The sequence below is a fragment of the Chaetura pelagica genome, unplaced genomic scaffold (genome assembly GCF_000747805.2).
Source record: "Chaetura pelagica isolate M959 unplaced genomic scaffold, ChaPel_1.0 scaffold108, whole genome shotgun sequence".
In the NCBI taxonomy this organism is placed as follows: Eukaryota; Metazoa; Chordata; class Aves; order Apodiformes; family Apodidae; genus Chaetura; species Chaetura pelagica.
The window spans coordinates 631,927-653,074 of NW_009970718.1; the positions used below are offsets into that span (position 1 = coordinate 631,927).

The window sequence follows — 21,148 nt, forward strand, 5'->3', positions numbered from 1 at the left end:
GCAGGAAACCCAATGGATCTGTGTCTTTTTTTTTTTTCTTTTTTCTTTTTCTTTTTTCTTTTTTTCTTTTGTAAAGGCTTAGGGTTTGGGGAGTGCTAAGAAAAGCAGAAATTATAAAGTTTCTACTTTATTTAAGTGAAACAGCTGCAGAATGTAAGTGCTGTGCTGGCTTTAATCCTCTAAATCTGCCTTCTTGGGTACATCTCTGCTAAGAAATGAAATATCAGTTACACATCACAAAAGTAAGAATGTTTATCAGTCCAAAATTTTACATGTACTTCACTATATGCTATGTTAAGGATGTTAAGGTTCAGGCAGTATTCTAAGCAAGTTTTATTAGAAAAGTTGGAGTTGTTTTTTTTTGGTGTTGTTTGTTTGTTTGTTTGTTTTGTGGGTTTTTTGTTTGTTTTGTATTTTTCCCCTACAAATATTTATTTAAGGGACAAGCACTGAAATTGGGCACAGGTGTTTCAGTGTATTTACTGAGGGTTCTCAAAGCAGAAATTATCTTCAGGAGTGCACTGTTAATTAAGAATTTCCAATTCAGACAGTCTTTTCATCGTATTAAGGGAACAAAATAGAGCATTCATTGTGTGATCTTCTTGATCCTGTTTTAAGAAAGCATTTATTTATATGCATTATAAAAATATAAAGAGCTTTTTCCAGCAAGGTTGAAACCTCTAGTTTATGTGTAGGTGAACATGAAGTGTACTAGTTCATAAAAATATTTTCTAAGGAGTACCGAGAGAAATATAAAAGCAAAAATTACTTATGTAATTTTTTTTTTTTCCTGTGACAAGTTTCATCATAATCATGGGAGGTGGGCCAGGAACACATGTAGTCTTTGAGCTTAAAGTTGTAAAAGTGAGTGTTTCCATGATACTTCAGAAAAAAGTGAAATTATTTTTTTAATTGATACAAGAAAATTAAAGCACATTGGAGCTGCCATTCCAATATTTTGAATTTCATGTATGCAAACTTGTTTTGTCTGCCTGTCTTCTTTGAAGACACTTATTAGCAGACACGGGCCGAAGTATAATTATTAGATGGAAAATATCATATACTATTTTCCTTAACAAAAAGTACATCTGTTTATGTAGTTAAAATCCAAGGGGACCTAAATCTTAGTATTTGCATGCAAAAACTCTGATTTGTAGTTAATTTGATGAGACTGTTTTTAATGCCTGTGGCTGCTGAATTCACGATGTTCTGCAACTGTCAGTGAAAAAATCCTGGAAGAACTATCTAGAGCAAGACCTGAAGTACAAAGGCAGAGGAGGTTTTCCAGGAAAATAATGTATTTTAAAAGGTTGCTTTTTCATAATTTTAGTCTTGGTAAAGGCCTGTAAATATTCTACTCAAAAGCAACCATACCAATTTTAATTGAGAAGGTCCCCAGTGAAATTCAGGAACTTAAAGGAAGTTTCTTACTTCTCTCAATTTAGAATGGTTTAGAAAAACAGAGGGCCAAGAAAGAATGAAAATCTGTTTGTTGTAGATGTAGCTATAGCTATATCAGTTATAAATTGTTTTGTTGCAAAGGAGACTTTTAAAATAGGAAGTCTGATGTTGAAACTAATGCATAAGCTATCCTTGATAGGCAGAGTGTCTTAAGAAAGCTGAGGTTGCTGATACATCAGTTTATTATAAGCATACACAGAAGTGGAATTGAGTACATCACATGTTGCATTTTATTGGGTGCTTTCATGTATCATTCCCATCACATCTGTATTTTCAATTTCCTATTCTCAGTGCATTTCACTGAGTGAACAGTAAATAAAATCTCAGTTGGCATTTCTGCACTGATCTCTTTCTTGGGAGTGTGTTTTGATATGAGTGCCTCATCCATCTGCTTGCTCTCAAATTCCCTCTTGGGCTTACAATACAGGTGCTACTGTAAGAGAATATGTTGAATATTTGATAAAGTTTGCCTTATGTTTACAAGTAATGAAAGGTCACCACCCTTGCTTATTGGGATTTCAGCTATGCAGTGCTGACTGTGTGGAACTATTCATATAAAATATATCAAGCAAACAGATGAGCACAACCTTTAAGGTAAAAGCCAATAGTTTTGAATGCTATTATTTACTGCAGTGTAACTGTACTATTATGGAAACACGTGCATTTATTGCTTTTGAGAGGAACAAGAACTGGACTGGACAGACTGGCTTCTTGAAGACAGGGCATTTCCAGTGTGATTGTGATCTTCTAAGGTGTCTGAACAGGCTCTATTTCACAAAGCACTTCAGAATATCAATACACCTTATTTGCTTTCACTCCCAAGGAAGATATTCTTATGCATATTCAATATTGCAACTGATTAACACTTTTAAGACAGACACACTGAGTAATATAGACCAGGATTACCGTTCCATCTACACCTTTATGTGATTTGCCCAGTTTCACCTGAATTTATGAAAATACATCATTGCAGTTCAGTGTAGTGAAGATCCAGACAACTGTAAGGCTGTTCTGAATATCCTAATTGAATGAGAAGAGTATTTGTTGATAATTAGCTCATATAGAACAATTCATAGAATAGAATCATAGAATCATAGAATCTTAGGGGCTGGAAGGGACCTCGAGAGATCATCTAGTCCAACCCCCCTGCCAGAGCAGGGTCACGTAGAGTACATCACACAGGAACTCATCCAGGTGGGTTTTGAATGTCTCCAGTGAGGGAGACTCCACAACCTCCCTGGGCAGTCTGTTCCAGTGCTCTGTCACTCTCACAGTAAAAAATTTTTTTCGGATATTCACCTTGAACTTCCTATGCTCCAATTTACACCCATTACCCCTTGTCCTATCACTGGTCATCACTGAGAAAAGCCTAACTCCGTCCCCCTGACGCTCACCCCTTACATATTTGTAAACATTGATGAGGTCACCCCTCAGTCTCCTTTTCTCCAAGCTAAAGAGACCCAGCTCCCTCAGCCTTTCCTCATAAGGGAGATGTTCCACTCCCCTAATCATCTTCGTAGCTCTGCGCTGGACTCTTTCGAGCAGTTCCCTGTCCTTTTTGAACTGAGGGGCCCAGAACTGGACACAATACTCCAGATGTGGCCTCACCAATGCAGAATAGAGGGGGAGGAGAACCTCTCTTGACCTACTAACCACACCCTTTCTAATGCACCCCAGGATGCCATTGGCCTTCTTGGCCACAAGGGCACATTGCTGGCTCATGGTCATCCTCCTGTCTACCAGGACCCCCAGGTCTCTTTCACCTACACTACTCTCCAGCAGTTCAGCCCCCAACCTGTACTGGGACATGGTGTTGTTCTTCCCCAAATGTAAAACTCTGCACTTCCCCTTGTTGAATTTCATCATGTTTCTCCCCGCCCAACTCTCCAACCTATCTAAGTCTCTCTGAATGGCAGCACAGCCTTCTGGTGTGTCAGCCACTCCTCCCAGCTTAGTGTCATCAGCAAACTTGCTGAGGGTACATTCTATACCCTCATCCAGGTCGTTGATGAAGATGTTGAACAACACCGGTCCCAGTACCGACCCCTGTGGGACTCCACTAGTCACACACCTCCAACCAGATTCTGCCCCATTGACTACAACTCTCTGACTCCTTCCTTTCAACCAGTTCCTAATCCACCTCACTTCCTGATCACCAAACCCATACCTGATCAACTTTTCTACAAGGATGCTGTGGGAGACGGTGTCAAATGCTTTACTGAAATCAAGATAAACCACATCTACCGCTCTACCATCATCTATCCACCTAGTAATTTCCTCATAGAAGGCTATGAGGTTAGTCAAACATGATTTACCCTTGATAAAACCATGCTGACTGCTCTTGATGACCCCCATGTCCTTGATGTGCCTGGAGATAGTCACAAGAACAAGTTGTTCCATCACCTTTCCAGGGATGGAGGTGAGGCTGACCGGTCTATAGTTACCCGGGTCCTCCTTCTTGCCCTTCTTGTAGACTGGAGTGACATTTGCTATCCTCCAGTCCTCAGGCACCTCACCTGTTGCCCATGACTTACTGAAGATGATGGAGAGTGGCCTAGCAATGACCTCCGCCAGCTCCCTCAGCACCCTTGGGTGCATTCCATCTGGACCCATTGATTTATGGATGTCCAGATTACTCAACTGATCCCTAACCCAATCCTCATCTACCATGTCAAACTCTTCCTCTATCTTGACTTCTTCTGGGGCTATATGAATCTGGGGCTCATAGGGAGACCCTGCAGGAGTGAAGACAGAGGCAAAGAAGGCATTCAGCACCTCTGCCTTCTTTATATCCTCTGTCACCAGGGCTCCCACCTCATTCCTCAATGGGCCAATATTGCCTCTACTGCTAGTTTTGCTAGCTATGTATTTGAAAAAGCCCTTTCTATTATCCTTAACCTGACTTGCAAGGTTAAGTTCCAAGGAGGCCTTAGCTTTCCTAATTGCCTCCCTACATCCTCTGACAACAGTCCTATATTCCTCCCACGTGACCAGCCCCTCCTTCCATGATCTGTAGATTTTCCTTTTCCACTTAAGTTTGCCCAGTAGTTCCTTCTTTAACCATGCAGGTCTCCTAGCACCCTTACTAGATTTCCTAACCATTGGGACACTCTGATCCTGTGCTTGCAAGAAGTGGTCCTTGAATGTTGACCAGCTATCTTGAGCTCCTTTATTTTCTAGCACCCTGTCCCATGGGATTTCCCTTAATAGATGATTGAGGAGACCAAAGTTTGCCCTGTGGAAGTCCAGGGTTCTGGTCCTGCTGGGTATTTTGTTCCTTCCACACAGGATATGTACTCATATAAAATCTGTTTTGTTGTGATTACATCAGCTCAGTTAAGATTTTATTAGCATTTAAATTCTATCACCATGCCTTACAAATTAGGTAGTTAATATTGTACAAACAAGGCAAACAAATAATTATCTTACTGTATTGCTTAATAATCTACCTGGTCTTCTGACATTTTTCAAAAAGAATTTTCAGCTTCAGTACAATACATTTTTTTTCTACTATGTTCTTGTTTGTTACACAGTTGTCAGGCTTTTCACTCTCAGTCTATCCTTCTTTCTCTCTTTCTTTACCTTTCTTCTTTTAGATTCTGTAGTATTGCTACATTAAAAGAGAAAGCAAGGAGACTTGCTATTAAGGGGAAGAAATTCAAAGTAGAGTGAAAAGTCATAGCAGTACTGTGAATAATTAGAATGCAATGATTCTTTGAAATATAAATATGTGTAATTTTGTAGGAGTGTAAAATGGTTTGGTTTTTTTGTCCCTTGTTTTTTCTTTCTGGGTTTCAGTGTTTAGGAGTAAGGTAGGACAGGTAACAGCTTCTGTTGTTCAAATTTAAAAAAATGGAAGAGAATATTTCAGATTATCCCATATTTTGTTTTATTTTTATTTTTCTATTATAACCACTTATTTATTTGTTTATTTGTTTTATCTAAATGTTGCATTTTAAAATGCTTTTAAATTCCCTCTTTCAGAGGTTTACCTTTTCTGAATTCACAGCTCAGCAAATCTGCAGGAATTCAAAACTGTTTCTCTACCACCACATTTGTTTTTATTATGTATGTCTTCAAAAAGAGGTTATTCTAAACATTACAGATTTACCTATGGATAAGAAATCATGAGTTATAATATTATCTTTTCCAATCCTTTCAGTTCTCAGTTTTCTCAGTCTAGCCTTCTCTTTGACTCAAAGATTCTTCCAAGTTTAGTCCACATTGAAACTTGTTCTGGTTCTTCTACTCCAGAACACTTTACCTATCTCTATTTTTTCCTGTATTTTCTTTATTTTAGAAATTCTCTATTCAGTCAAATCATATATTTGCTCTTCTTACAGCACTGCTTTTCTTTAGGTTCCACTGTAAAATCATTAAAATAAGAAGCTTTTAAAGGCCTTTCAATAGCCCTTGGAAAAGGTCCTATGTATATATTTTGGGGGAAAACCTCCCAAAATCTGCATGGAGTGTTTAGACCCTATGTAAAAAAAAAAAAGGAAAAAAAAAAAATAAGTCTTGAAGGCTGCTTTCTCTATTCTCTGTTCTAGAGAAGTAAAAGCATGGTCCTTTCTTTGGAAAAGAGAGGAGAAATTGATGAGAATTAAAAGGCCTGTTCTTAGCAAAATCTTAGCAGGTCTTCAAAAACAGCTCAAAGGGGAGTTTTTTTACTGATTTATGTAAATAGAAAGGCAAAGTTGTCAGAAGCCCAATACAAAATATGGAGTAAAGTTCTTAATCCCCACTCCTAGACATATTATTATTATTAAATCAGAGTAGTTAGGTTGGAAGGGATCTTAAATATCATATAGTTCCAACCTCCCTGCATGGGCAGGGACACCTCCCAGTAGACCAGGTTGATCAAAGTCCTGTCCAGCCTGGCCTTGAACACTTCAGGGATGGGGCATTCACAACTTTTCTGGGCAACTTGTTTCAGTGCCTCATGCCCCTCATGGTGAAGAATTTCTTCCTAATATATAATCTAAATCTACAGTCTTTAAGTTTGAAGACATTACTGCTCATCCTGTAGCACTGGTATTAATAAGTTTGCAGAAAATGTTTTGACATTTTGGCATTTTTTTCATTAACACTAATAGCATTAGGTGTAACAAAAGTGTTAGTTTAAAATTCTGGATACAGAACAGAAGTGAGAATATGCTCGTTCTATATGCATCTGTATAACTGCAATATCTTTTCCTGCTTCATCCAGTGACAATCACAGCACTATAACTGACTTTGGAATTCCAGGCAAAACTTTGTCAGGATAAATATTGATGAATTAGAGTGAACTGAGGGGGAAGGCAGCTTGAGCCCTCGCGCAGCTCCCTGCCTCTCCTCAGTAAATTTAAAGGAACAGCTCTCACCGCTGCCGGTGCTGCTGCCGCTCTCTCTTCTGCGCTGCCGCGTGCTCTACACTGCTTTTGGTTTATCCTCCAAAAAGGTTGTAATTTGTCAAAGTGTGAATGTACAACTGCATCATATCAAACATCAAATTGAAAACTAGACTTTTAGACAGCTATGATTAACATAGGGGGGGTTGTTTTCATTTTAGAAATCAAAACTTGTGTATGGAATAGGTGCTTCTGTCAAAATAATCAGTGGGAATAAAGTTCAGTATCCAGTAGCTTTGCTTCTTTTGAACGTTGTAAGACCTGTTATGTGTTTCTTCTAAAATTTATTCCAGTGTAATTTTATGGTCAGATCCTGAAACTTTTCTTGAATAGTGAAATCTTCAAAAGAAGTCCCATTAAAATTATTTTATTTTCAAGAAAGCTAAAGTTGTAACTTGATGTGAGAACTGATGTTAAGATCTTCTAAAACTGGATCCATTTATCAATACAGTAATGGAAACTTTAGTTTTTTATTTGTGCATGTGGCATTGTCATGTTAGTTGACCTGTGCACATTAAGAATATTCATTTAGGCTTAGCCTTAATGCCTCAAAGAAAAAAAAGAAATCACAACTTCTGTTTTTGTATATCAGTTACAATAAAATATTCCAGCTCTCTGAAACACACGCTTTTAGTTGAAAGTCCCCTTTCAAAATGGATCTTCCTGCAAGTTTCATGGGCTGATCCTCCAGACCTTCGTCATATTGAAGCTCATAACACCTTTTCTTGAGCAAATTACTGCTTAAGTGGCTTCACTGAGGAAATGAAATAGAGGTCAAAAGAGCTAAGTACATTTCAATCAGTGCTTAGATGGAATAGTAAAGTTATGTAAGGCAACACCCTAGGTGTACTTAATATCTCACAACATCTAATATCACCTTCATTTTCATGAAAACATTTTTAAAATGTGAATATTGCTTTTACTTCAGGTTTGATAGAAGATATTTTATTAAACTTCAGGGGAAATAGTGTTTTTATTCTCAGTAATTCCTTTATTCTTGAGAACAAGGGGAGCCCTGAAAGAGTCTTAAAAAAGATCCATTTCAGATACAAAATGAGGGCGATTTTCTTCAATGATGTATCTGTCAAAAATCTTCCCATGAGTTTTATGGCTCCTGAGTTGCAGGACTTGCATTCTACTCCAAAATTATTCAGCCAATTTATAGAATAAGCCAGCTGGTGGATACCTATCGATGGTGGCATGGCAGTTTTGTCACCACTTTAGGTGATGACAAAAGAGACTGATGTCTACCTGAATCAGATGTAGGTCATGAAAACAGACTGAGATAGCTTCATATTGCATTCTTATTGTTATCTGTGTGATCTGTATGCTTCTTATAGCATGTGTTCTATATGAAGACTTGATCCTAATATATTCATCCCAGTTAGGACACTGGGAGACATTATCTTAATCACCACATCAGTAAGGATACATTTTATAAATAGTTCTGAAACAAGCCAAGAATGTCCAAATTAGCAGCAGATGCCTGGAGGATAGTCTAATTCAAGATGATGTGGATCTGTAAACACAGATCTTCAGGTGTTAAGTTAAGTTAATGATAAGTTAATGATAAGTTGCATCTTATCTTTTAATGATTTTTTTTTTGTTTTCTTAGTCACATTGCCCAGGAAAGATTTTTCAATCTAGGATATTCTTAGTCATCCACTAGGGATTGGCATTGACACATTTCTTAAGGATAGGATGCTATATTAATCTAGGCTATCTGTAATTCTTTCTCATGCTGTAGCCTGGATCACTGTCTCCTCTTTGTTAATGCTTTTCATTCTCTCAGCATGTGGTGATTAAAATATGTAGTCGTCTCTCCGTATTTACTCTTCATGTTCTTTAAGTTTTTGTTTCCCCTATTGTTCTGCTTTCATTTTGTCATTGGTATTAGTAAAAGAATAAATATCTGGTTATTTTGAGGGCAGATTAGGAAATAAAAAATTTAAATTATCTTAAACATTTCAGTTCAGTGAAACTCTTTTACCTCCCACCTGAGACACACCTGGACACCTGGACATTGGTGTTTTAGCCTGACAATGACAAGTTTGTTTATGTGCAGAACAGAAAAGTGCATATATTTTAAAAGAAAAGTCTGTGCAAGGTGAGCAGTAAAAGTTTCCCAAGATACAAATTGTTCAAGCTATTATCAGTGAAAAATCCTGGCTCTTTTTAAACAAAACTTATATCTCTTTGTTTTGGTGGCTAATCAGTGTATACTTCATTAATTGCAGTCTTGACACAAAAAGTCAGTAATGATCATGAGTTAATATTTTTAATCCACCAGTGTTATTTCTGATATAGCCAGAGTAGATTTTTGTAATCACATGATCCTTTAAGTTGCCATTATCTCCACCCCTGGGACAGACCAAGGAATTTATTGTTATTTTTCCCTGTACATGCAAAAAACAGGTTGATTCAGACATCCTTTCATGGGTCATTTTCTGCATATCTGTTTTCCACCCTCTGGGATGCTGTGTGCTTCTGCACTCCTGATATTTCTTTTGTCTGTCTGCAAGCTAAGCTATTCAAGGTACTTGTGTGTTTAACTGTGTGAGTAACAGTAGCAGGCTAAAACAGAGGGATAGTGTGCTGTAGAGTTGTCCAAACATCAGACTTCGTTCTGTTGGGCACATTACTTGCATTTCTTTCCTTATAACTTAATTTTTTACAAAACATGGAAACATTTATTCAGATTTAGGATCAAAACCTACAGCTTTCCTACTATCCATATCTATGAGACAAACTTTAGTGTCTAATTAGTCATGATCCTGTATTTTGCTGTCTAAATCAGATATAAATCAGCGTATGGACCATATGAGAGATTGTTTTTTTGTCTAACTGTTCAATAAATTAGAAGTACTTATTACCAGTACTACTAAAGTACAAAAGATCTACAAACTCTGGTTGTTTTATTATTTATTCCAAAACTGAAATGGAGTTCTCTAAGTATATACCACTGTGGTGAGAATAGGAACTACATTAAACTTTCCCCATACGCAAAATCAAATTACAAGGAGTCTTCTGTGTAGTCCAAAAAAGTTCAGACACATTCATGTTATTTTTTTACATTTTCTATTTCACAGTCTCAGTTCTAACTAGTACTAAAAGTTCTAAAGAGTCCTGCTTGAGAGGCTGTTCTCAGCTTTTATGGCTATACTGCTAGAAGCCAACACTTACAGCTTTGAAAGGCTATGTATCCTTTTGAGATTTCTGCTCCAGAATTAGCTTCCACAGACTCATTTATTTAGTTAAATTTCAGGGAAGCACTGAACTTGCATACACATCCAAGAAAATACAAATATCTAAAAGTGGAAATTTGCTTATCCCAAATTCTTTCTTAAAATGCACCCTGCTGAACACAGTGTAATAGGTTTTTCTGCCATAGTTACATTGTCCAGGCACAACTGAGGATACTTTGCTTGTATTTATATGGCTGCAGGAAAACACACAGATGCTTCTGCAATGTTGAGCAATAAGATGTGCCTAAGTTAATAACCCTTTGTTGTTATTGTTTTTCTTGTTCTCTTTGTATTTTATTTTATTTTTTTTTTAAATTGCACTCTGCTCAATAGGTAACTAAAACCAAACAAAACAAACCTTGTGCTGTAATAGTAATTACAGTGACATGGCATCTTATGCTCCTCTAAGTAATGGGAAATATGTAGAGGAAATATTTTTGCCTGGATGAGTACTAGTTAGCTATATGCAGGGTAAATGGAATTGTCTTATGGAAGACAATAAAATATTGTCCCAATTAATCAGATAAAAAGGAAAATAAAGTTTGAAAAAAAACCATAAAAAGATTCACAAGTCTATAACTGTGATTAAACTTGAAAAAATTAGGAAATGTATAGGTAGTCTATGGTAGTGCACAGAAACTCCATGTCTTCAAGTTCTATGACTGCTGTATTTGGCAAGATTTTATTTGTTAGGTGAAAGATATGTCTTGCTCTGCAATCCCCAGAAGCCATATAATGTCACCAGGGACTTGGGAGAGTAGTGGGCTGAGTTTGGGAAGTGCGCTGTGGACTTTACCAATATTTTTTTCTCCATTAGAAAACAAAAAAAATATCGCAAATTGAGAACACTATGTGAGAAAAAAAAGTCCTTTAACATTTCTTTATTTAGACCTAGACCTAGCCCAAAGGCAGAAAAGGTGTTTAGATATGATTTGATAAAAAGTACGTCCAAAACATGTGAATTTTATTCAGAACATTTGCTTAGGACATGCAGATGTGTTTTAAAAACATAGTCAGAACTAGCTCTGAGACAAAGGGAATAGATTTTGAAGGCATTATGAAAATGATATGCTGCTGGTTTCCTGTCTTCTTGTGTTGTTTTTTGTTTGATTGGTTTTTTTTCTTTATGACTGGCAGGTGATTTTCTTAATGCTGTGAGCAATTTTCCATACTCAGCATGTATGTATGTATGCATGTATCTGTCTGTCTGTCTTCATTTTAACTTGAATTACCAAGTAAAACCACAGATCTCCCAATAGATTATCACTATGCTAGTTTTTGGAAAACAATAGGCTCTTTCATAACACCGTAATACTTAAATGGAAAAGGTGGCTACTTGGTAAGGAGTCCAGACAGGAGATTACACCATTCTAAATAAGGCAGGATTCATTCCTTCATAATGAAATTATTTTTATGCCCTACACCTGTAACATGCCAACATTGATTAGCTACTACTTGAGCTAAGGACAGATTTTTTGTCAGGTACATATAGACATGTAAAATTCTGTCTTTTTTATTTGTTGCTGTATAGTGATTTTTAAATCAAATACATTCACCTGGTACATTAAAAGCCTAGTTTATGTCTTAGTACAGTGACTTACACTGTTCTCTGAGGATATACAGGCTTGTTTTCTTCTATGTTCTTGTCTCTACTAAGAGTTCAGCAGGCCAATTTTTTTTACTTTTATTGCATTACAATTGTATTGTATTTTCTGTAAGCAATTACAGTTCTTGTACTAGGCACTATACATAAGTAGTTTACATTGCTTCTTCTAATGGGAAATATTGTGCCTGTGGCAAAATTGAATTTTATCTGTTGTCATGCTTCTTTTTGACCTACCTTTATTAGGTTCCTCTGAAAGTTGTTATAATTTTTTTTCTAGTCATTATCTTTTTCATATTGTCCATAGTTCTGAAGCAACTCACTAGAATTAGCACCAGCATAACCTCACTCCTGATGCCACTGGCATTCTAAGCACCCTGTGAGACATATAATCTGGACAGGTTTAGACAACAGAAGGACTGAATGCTGGCAGTCACTTAATGAATGTGGGATGCCAACTATTTCCAGATCATGGGATTGGGTGTGTGCCCAGCCACATCACAGCAGGATGTTTGGATGAGACCTGCATGTACATCATGCTCAGCCCTCCTACTCTGTCTTCTGTTGAAAAAAAAATGTATGGCCAATAGGCTAGAAAGAAGTCATGGTCTTCTCCAGATCCAGTGCCCTGATCTACTCTGCCACTGTAAAACCTGGGACTTCCAAATGTCCACAATGCCCACATTCATGAAGTGTCTTCAGTGTTCTATAAGGACCAGTGGTTGCACCGAGGCCACTAGGAAAGCAACAGCAAAGTAGTTAAAAAGGAACAAATATATTTTTGGGAAAAAACCTCTCACTGTGAATGCAGTCTAGATAAGCATATCTTCCCAGCATACTTCAAAAGGACCTTTAGTTCATAGTCAGATATTTGGTTAAAGTTGCCTCTGTGTAATACAGGCATACAGATTGTGCATCTCTGGAGAAAAAAGATGTCTTCATATGCAGTATAATTGCCTGCATGAAGCAGGCAGGTACAAATTTGTACTGCAAACTAGAAGGCATAGCATAAAATACAAGGCTTTAGGAAATGACAATTTTAAGACATTTTGTATTCCCCAGTCCCAAGTTACTTTGAGGTCCTCAATGTAATTACAGTCCTGAGAGACTTGTCCCAGTTGTGATGTCTCTCCTGCCTGCCTATTTATCACAGATCCAGTCAAAATCTCCTTTTGGTGCTATCAAACAAGAATGTCCTCTCATTCTCAGCTTCATAACCTCTGTGTCAGGGGCTTTTTTGCCTTCTTTTCTGGCGAGATAGTTTGTTGTCAATACTCCTTTAGGGCAGGCAATGTAGTACATTAAGTGTAAGTTACTTGAATAAGGGTCAGTTTGGCTCCTTATTTGCCTTAATATTGTATCTATAAATTAGCCTTTAGTTCAATATTTAGTTCAATCAATATTTTTTCTGTACATTCTAAACACCCAATTTTCAAGCAGAGCTTTCTACTAGAGTTTACTAGCTGTGATTTAGCTAATGAACTTAACATACTCGCAACAATGCAGTTACCTTAGACACTGATGTTTCATTTAAGCTCAGGAATCAATAGATATTTTTAAGAGCTGGCCATTACTGTTCATAGGTCTGTATATGTCTTTCAGGGAAATAGCCCAACAAAACAGTTAATACAATGAACTGTTCAGCTTAGAAAAAAATAAATCTTTACAGGACATCTGAACATGTGCTTTAGCTATATGCATGTGAGATGGAAGATATGTAAATGGCTGTGATCAGAGATACTGGTTAACACAGCCTGTAGTTTTTCTGACATTATATGGATTTTTCTGTCAAATCTGAAAATAACCCACCCTGCTTCTTTGCATTTTCTAAATGTTGTTCCTAATGGAAGCTGAGCCTATAAACCAGAGGTATCAGAAAGTGAGGATATCTGACTATACCTGCCATCAGAAATCCCCTCCCAGATTTTCCAGCACTTTACCAACATACATGTTTGAAATGACAATGAATTATGAAACTGATAATAGAGAATTATTGGATTATATTAAGATAATAATTTTAAAACCTTTACTGGAACACAAAGAATCAGAATGCAGCTCAAAGTAATCCAGACAGCCATGTAGATTCTCCATTTCCCACCCTGAAGTGTGAAATTCAGAATGTACTTTGGCTTCAGTACAGCTGATAAAATTGCATATGACAGTGACTACAGAACATTTCATGCAGGGGATGATTAATTGCTTTTCTTTTCTTGATATCAACATGAAATTATTTCCGTGAAGTGTTATTTTGCACAAAGCATGGCATATGATGTTGATGCAGATTCAGATTAGGTAAGTAATTGAATTTTTTTTAAAAAAATTTAGTCTTAAGTTTTGGAAGTACCTCTTAATATGTGAAATTCACTGGGAGAAAACCTTCAGTATTTGCATTTCTAAGTCATGAAGCTGGTTCCAATAATTTAATATAATTGCATATTTTAATAATAGCTTTCAGAGAAAAGTAAATTCTAATATGAAAGGTAAGAAGTGGGAAAATGAGACAAGTAATGGGAGATGAAAGAAAGCTCCAAAATAGGAGTTGGAGAAGCTAAATTCAGTGCACTGGTCTCTTAACAGATTTTCCATCTGAAAGGTCAGTTAATGAGTCTATATGTCCATTTTCCTTATGTATTCAGCATAAGTAAGTTTAAAAAGTTGGAACTACTTAAAATATGGTGAGAGGCCCAATTAAATACCTTTTATAGTTAGAAATAGCAATTTTTAAGGAGGCTTTAATGTATTAAGTGGAAGACTGAAGAGAGGAGACTGCAACTTTCTGTCACTCGCAATAACACTAATACATCTTTAATTTGTCATTGTCATCATTCATCCTTTATGTGGCATGTATCATGTTTTCTTCTGAAGTAAGCACTATGAATTGCTGCAAAGCAGTAATTCTAGACTGCTAGGTAATGTATTATGTGCTGTGAGTATTAACTGTAGCAAAGTGATGAGAACAGTAAACAATTTTTAGGTACCCCCTGAAGGAACTATTCATCTTTTCCATGACATAAAGTAGAATTCCAGCCTGTAGGTTAAAAATAAGAAGTGCCTGACCCTGAATTATGAGCTATCAGTTTTCAACTCCCCCACCTCTTCAAACCTAATACCACTTTTCCGTATTTGACTTCTCTGAGCATTTTTTTACCTCTTACTACTGTAGATAAGCTCTATGTAATGAACCAGCACTCTAATACTTTGTCAGTGGTTGTTAAGGAAGAAATAAAGTCAGTGCATAGGCACCATCTCAAGACACCATGCAACTTCTGCTTAATAATAAAATGTCTTTACAGGTACAAATTCCTGAATTATTCAAAATTTCAAGTGTTCTAAAAGTTTGGTGGTGCTTCAGTGATTATTTGTTTATGGCATCATCTGTCCCCTTGACAATCTGAATGCTAAAATCATTTAGAGTTTGTGACACAATGATGAACATTAATATTTTCCTGCTGGCATTTTCTGGCCACCATCAGATATTCAATGGGTTTGAATATCTCCACAAGAGTGAAGGAAGAATATTTAACAGACTCCTCTTTAAACTGCTTGAATGCCTAAGACACTACTGTTGTCTGGTTTTTACATTCAAAAATCTCCTTGGATACCCAGAGCTGTGCTCCCTTTGTCTAGGGCTTAAACAATTTCTGATTGTCCTGATTTTTTTAAATGCTCAGAACACGTCTAACTCAGAACAAACACTTTTCAATAGTTTCAAGGCTTTTTCAAGCCTGAGTAGATTTGAAGGCTTTGCTTCCGTATCTTGTGTCTCAACTGCTGAGCTATGAGCTGCTCTGGCCAAAAGTACCCACTGTCTGTCCCTCCTTCTGAAACTGGACCTCTGCACAGCCAGAAGAAGTTGGCATTCAAGTATGGGAAGTTTGTTAAAAGTCAGCTTTAAAACACAGGAATTCAAGCTTGGAGCCTTAGATGAGTGACGTGGAATGGCTGCTGTATTTCATGCAAGAGGCAGAACTCCCACCATACCTTTTTTTCCCTTTTCTTGCTTCGATTTAGACTTTCTGTGCTCAGCACATTGACCCTTGGAAATCACAGTCTAGGAACTCAGCTCTTTTCTGTACCTTTAGGAGGAACTTCAGGTGACTTAGTACTGTGGATTCTGCTGTGAGAATCCTATGCATTTAAGTCATATTTATGAATGCTTGCATATTCATTAAAAAAATAATTTAAAAATCCTAATCATAATTATGGAAATTATCGCATAAGATAATATTGAAAAGCATCTAAATGAGCAGGTTTGAGACTTTTTGACTCTGTCTAGTACTAATTCTCTTGGGGGAAACAGCTGTTGACTTTAGCAAATATTTTATCAGGAGACTGTGCTGAGGTAGCAGATAATGCTTTTAATGGCTGGAATTTGAAAATACAATGTGTAGCAACCAAACCAAACCTTTACTGAGGAGGCTGTATTTTGTTTCAGGAAAAGAGGAAGGTTGTATTCCTGTTCTTCTAATTCTTTGGTGGGTCGTTTCCCCTTTTCCCCTTTCACTTCAGTGCTGAACAGCATGATGTTTGTGACACAAAGGGCTACAAGTTTATCAGAAACACATACTGTGTACATGAACAAATACTGGACATAAAACGTGGGACATATGCTGCTTAAACATGCAGTACACCTGCTGGACTTGTTACAGTTGTTTGGGCGAGGATCTTTAGCAGTGCTTTTTTGTTGTAGCTGGTAAAAGTATTCATAGTCACTTCAACAAGGAGAGCCACGTATAAAAAAACTTTGAATCTCAGGATCACAGAGTCACAGAATCATTCTGGTTGGAAAAGACCTATAAGATCATCCAGTCCAACCATAACCTAACTCTACCAATTGGCAGACAATAGGAAAGTAAGGAGCAAGACTCATCTCTAAAGCAAAGCAAACGTATTTTTTCTTAATCCAGTGTTACAGGGCTTGTAAATAAAGGTTTTATCAAGGTTTCTTGTGAAACATCACCATTACTTCTCTTGCCACTAAGGTAAAAGGCTTGTTATCTTGCTATTTTCTATCATGCAAAATGCTTTCATGATGATCTTTTGTTTTGCTAAGGCAGTTCTGGATGTGATTGTAAAACTCAATCTGACTGACTATCAAGTGTGACATTATGGACATAGAACAAAATGTACTGCATTTTACCTTTTTATTAGTAGTTTGTTAGGGGAAAAGGGAATATTCAACAACAAAGATAATGAAAGTGTCCCACAAAACCGGCCTTACACATTGTTGCCCAAAGCTACATTTTCTGTGTAAAGCAGAAGTAATTTGTATGAACAAGTTTCTCTGTGTTTTTTGCAATGTATTTTTTTTAAACTCTTAAAATGCCTTTCCTCTTCTATTGATGTCCTTGCAGTCTCATATTTCTGAAAGTGAAGTTTTGTTTATAGGCCTTGAAATGAAAACCAGTTAAAAGCAGAGGAGCCTTCATTTATAAATGTTTGTTTAACTGTACCGACCTTGTCTGAATGGGGTTTTGGCTTTTATCTACTATGTCTTTCCTTCAAGTAGTTGGTGCCCTACCTGGCAGCTAAAGAAAAATAGTAAAGTAAACATGTTAATCAGACATCACAATGAGGATTTGAAATTGAATTGCAGACATATACTACAATGGTATTTTTCATTCCATGAGGTGGCTGGCTTCCAACATTATGGAAAACTGCCTGATTAAAGAAAAAGGCTGCAAGTTAATTCCCAACATGCTCCTTGGCAGCTTTTTTATTTCACTTATAGATAGGAGCAGGTGGTGTCATTTAGAATTAAATACTTCACGTCTAGGTTGGCAGGAAAGCAACATTTAGTGATGAAATGTCCCTGAAATGAATCTCATTAATTGTTCACCAATTTGTGATAATTTTATTTATACTTGCATACTGTAATTTAAGTACAATGGAACATCATATATTTAAATATCACTTAACACTGAGTTTAACTAAAAGCAATAAAGGACTAGAATAATTTTAGAATAGCAGATCTTACAGAAATACTGTGTCCTTTTAATTTTTTTTTACTGAAATAAGAAATACATATCTTCTGTTTCTTTAAGTTGAGATTTAGAGGAGAGATCTTCACAGTTTGCTAATTTGTAGTATCATTTTACAACCAATTTGCTTTTTTTGTACTGTTAACCTATGTGGAACATGAAAATACCTTACTAGGTATCTGTTTTTCATAGTATGGTGATTATGCTACATTCATATGCTAGAAGTGGTGTTCGGTGTTACAGTGTGAGTATCTAGTGGTTTCTAGATGCAGCAAAATATAAAACCTTTTTAAAGAAAAAGATCTTTCAAACAATGAATCACACTTTAAATAGACTCCACAAGGGCTTTTCTGTGCCTCACTGGTGGAGCTCCACGTTGTGGTGCACCCATCAAATCCATCAGTTAATATTGAAGGGAAAAGACCCATGCCAATATTCTATCTCTGTCATCTATGCGTTTAATGAACTTTGAGAAATGCGTAGATTGCATTGCCTACAAAATGAGGGGCCCAGGAATACTGATGCTGACTCTGAGATGGCACTCAGCATCCAAAAAAGGGTATAAAGGAATTGTAGCTCAAGGGATGTATGTTTAGTGTTTACTTGAATGCAGCTCCCTTTAGGGTATATTTTGGAGGAATTCACCTAAAACCATTGTCATGTTTATGAATGTAGTCTGACTCCTACTGTCTTTTCTAGGATACTTAAGTTATATACATTGAAAATTGACATTTCTTTTCAAGTAAGAAACCTGTGAAATAATTTTATTCAAAGTCATCTATGATCTCTTTCTGAAATCTTTTCAAATTCAGCCCTTTCATTGTCATAAAGGTTTTTCCATTATATGCCCCAATTTTTTCCCATATATATACCATTCTTTTTGCACTACATCCAGTAAGACTGATGCCAAAGCTTACCAGAATTTTGCTTAGAGCTGCCTCCTCCATTCCCTTAACTGTGAGTGAGAAAAAGTTAGCCTTAGGTGGAAGGGACTGCTGAAAGTCCTGCTGTCTACAGATAGTAAACTGAGAGATCAAATAGTGGCTCTTTGTCTGGCCTGAATATAAGCAGCAAGTAAGTGCTGTTCAAAACTGGAACAGTCTGAGTGGAAGGGGAGGAACAGCTAGACTAGAATAAAGAGCAAGATAAAAAGTTTAAAAGAAAAATAATTGAAAAGCTAAATAACAGTATTTAGTAGCTATGAAAAGTAGCTAGGCAAAATGGTAGTCAAAGTTGTATAAAATAAAAGGTACTTAGTGAACTAAGTTTTGTCATAATTTGAAGTAGTACCTACATGAAAAATTGCCAAAGTTGTGCAATTTACTTTTGTTGTAATAAAACTGTGGGGTTTAGAAATATTACTCTCTTCTACATGATACAAGAACAGTCTGAGTCCAACATTTGTTTCATGCAACAGGCTTTGAATTTCCAGATCCTTTTTTTTGTGTGTCTTTGTAACTGCTGTGCTAGCTGTAGTCATGCTTGACATATCCATTTGCTTGCTGGGTCTTACGCCTTAATTCCTTACTGTTTCCTGTTTAAAGATTCATACACTGTTAACTCTTCTCATCCTGATAGTTGTGTGCTATTTAAACTGAATCATTCTATGACAAATTAATTTTTCCACCTTCACTAGGAAGCTGTTTTCTTTATTTGAGACACAAAGAAGCAGAGGTCAGATGAAAGGAAGGTGGAATATAGAAACAGAAACATTATAGAAAAAAAGTGCCAGGAGAAAAAAAAGAAGCAAAGAAGGAAAAAGAGAACTGAAAGCAGCATTTGAATTAAATGTAGAATTCTTCCTGTGGGAACTAGACTATAAGTGCATATTGACCAGTTTTTACCTACCTCACAGAGAGGGGTGTTTGCTGGCAGTGTTCAGCTTTGCTTCCACAATTCATTGTTGTGAGATTGCAATTACATATCTATGAAGTTCCTGCTACTACTTGTCAGTAATGTGAAAATGAGCCTTCAGGGTTACTGATTACACACACCTCTCTGCCCTCATACAAGGTTCAGTGAACAACTGAGTGGTGTAAGGAGCCTTGTTACTCCCCCTTGCTCGCATTTTTTGATTTTGTAACACATCCCACAGTGTAGCTCTTGAAGTAAGAACCACTGTTGTAAGTTTTTTCCTATTTACTTTATGTTAAACATGCATTATTAAGAAAAATAATAGTCTTAATTATGGGCAAATCAGTTTTGAACCCTGTTTTCCAATACAGCAAATCAGTCTGCCCTACTAACTATATTTTTCACTTTTCCTTTCAAAAAGGCCAGTTTTCATTAAATAAATGTGTATACGTAGGTTTTTTTCTAATATATTCCCTTTGAAAGAGAAGTGCTACATATGAAATACCCTAAAATGCACATACTCTTACTGAATTTGTTTTCATTTGCACTAGAATAAATAAGTGTAACTGTAAGCTTCCTACTCAGTTTGATAATGTCCTCAGGTTTGCTAACAGTTTTACCTAATTCCAAATGGTGGGCTAGCAAATCTTGCAAAGAAATACCGTCCTGTTTATTCACAATACTTCTGAATTGTCTACAGTTTTTACTTGTTTTTACTGAAAAATGCACATTTAAAAAAAATTATTGTAGCATCAAATTAAGTAATCAATAAATTTTATTAAAAAAACAAACCCTCCACGACTCAGTGTACCTTGCTGCTTCCATTAAACCTAGCCCCATCAGCCTCAATTTGATCCCAGGCAAAATAATGGAATAACTGTTCAAAACCTGATAAAGACTTTAAACTAGTCTGCCTAAAACAATGCACATCAGCTGGGGATTATACTAAATATAATGGATTTTATGGAATCCAATATTTTAAATGAACTTGCAAGTAGGATTGTATGAATAACTGATTTTTATTTCAGCTGATGAACCAAAAAATTACGTAGGAACAGGAAATCAAATTTAATTTCTATATTTGTTTTTGTTGTACTAAAAATACTGAAATGTACTTTAGGGCAACATGAAACATTTGGTTTTATAGGAAACAAAACTTTTCATTTGGGACATAAAAAGCCCTCAAGCCCTTGTTTTAATGAAGTGTTGCAGTGCTGTGGCTTAACTCCCCATGTATAGATAACCCTTTATCACTCTGTGCTCCCAAACAGGTTTTTCTTGGCTGAGGTCAGTGGGGTGTTCTGAATCATTATTATGTTGCCCTCCAGCAGCATGGGTCCTTGTTTTTATCCATTCTGAATGACCAACAAAGAAATCTTAACCTACTGTGGTAAAAGTAATTCTTAAAGAAAAAAAAACAAAAACAAAAGCAAAAAACTAACCCCCAAAACTGTTGAAACATTTTAGTTCTACAAGATGTTAAAACTGGAGCTGAGTATACTATAAAATCATAAAATCACAGAATGGTTTGGGTGGGAAGGGACCTTACAGATCATCTAGTTCCACCCCTCTTGCATGGGAAGGGACACCTCCCACTAGATCAGGTTGCTCCAA

General features: G+C 36.5%; 1 protein-coding gene across 1 annotated transcript in view; it reads left to right on the top strand.

The window, feature by feature from the left end:
- The window catches only part of IMMP2L (IMP2 inner mitochondrial membrane peptidase-like (S. cerevisiae)), a 423,070-nt gene that overhangs the window by 366,604 nt on the left and 35,318 nt on the right, over positions 1 to 21,148 (top strand). The gene's annotated exons all lie outside the window — the stretch shown is intronic.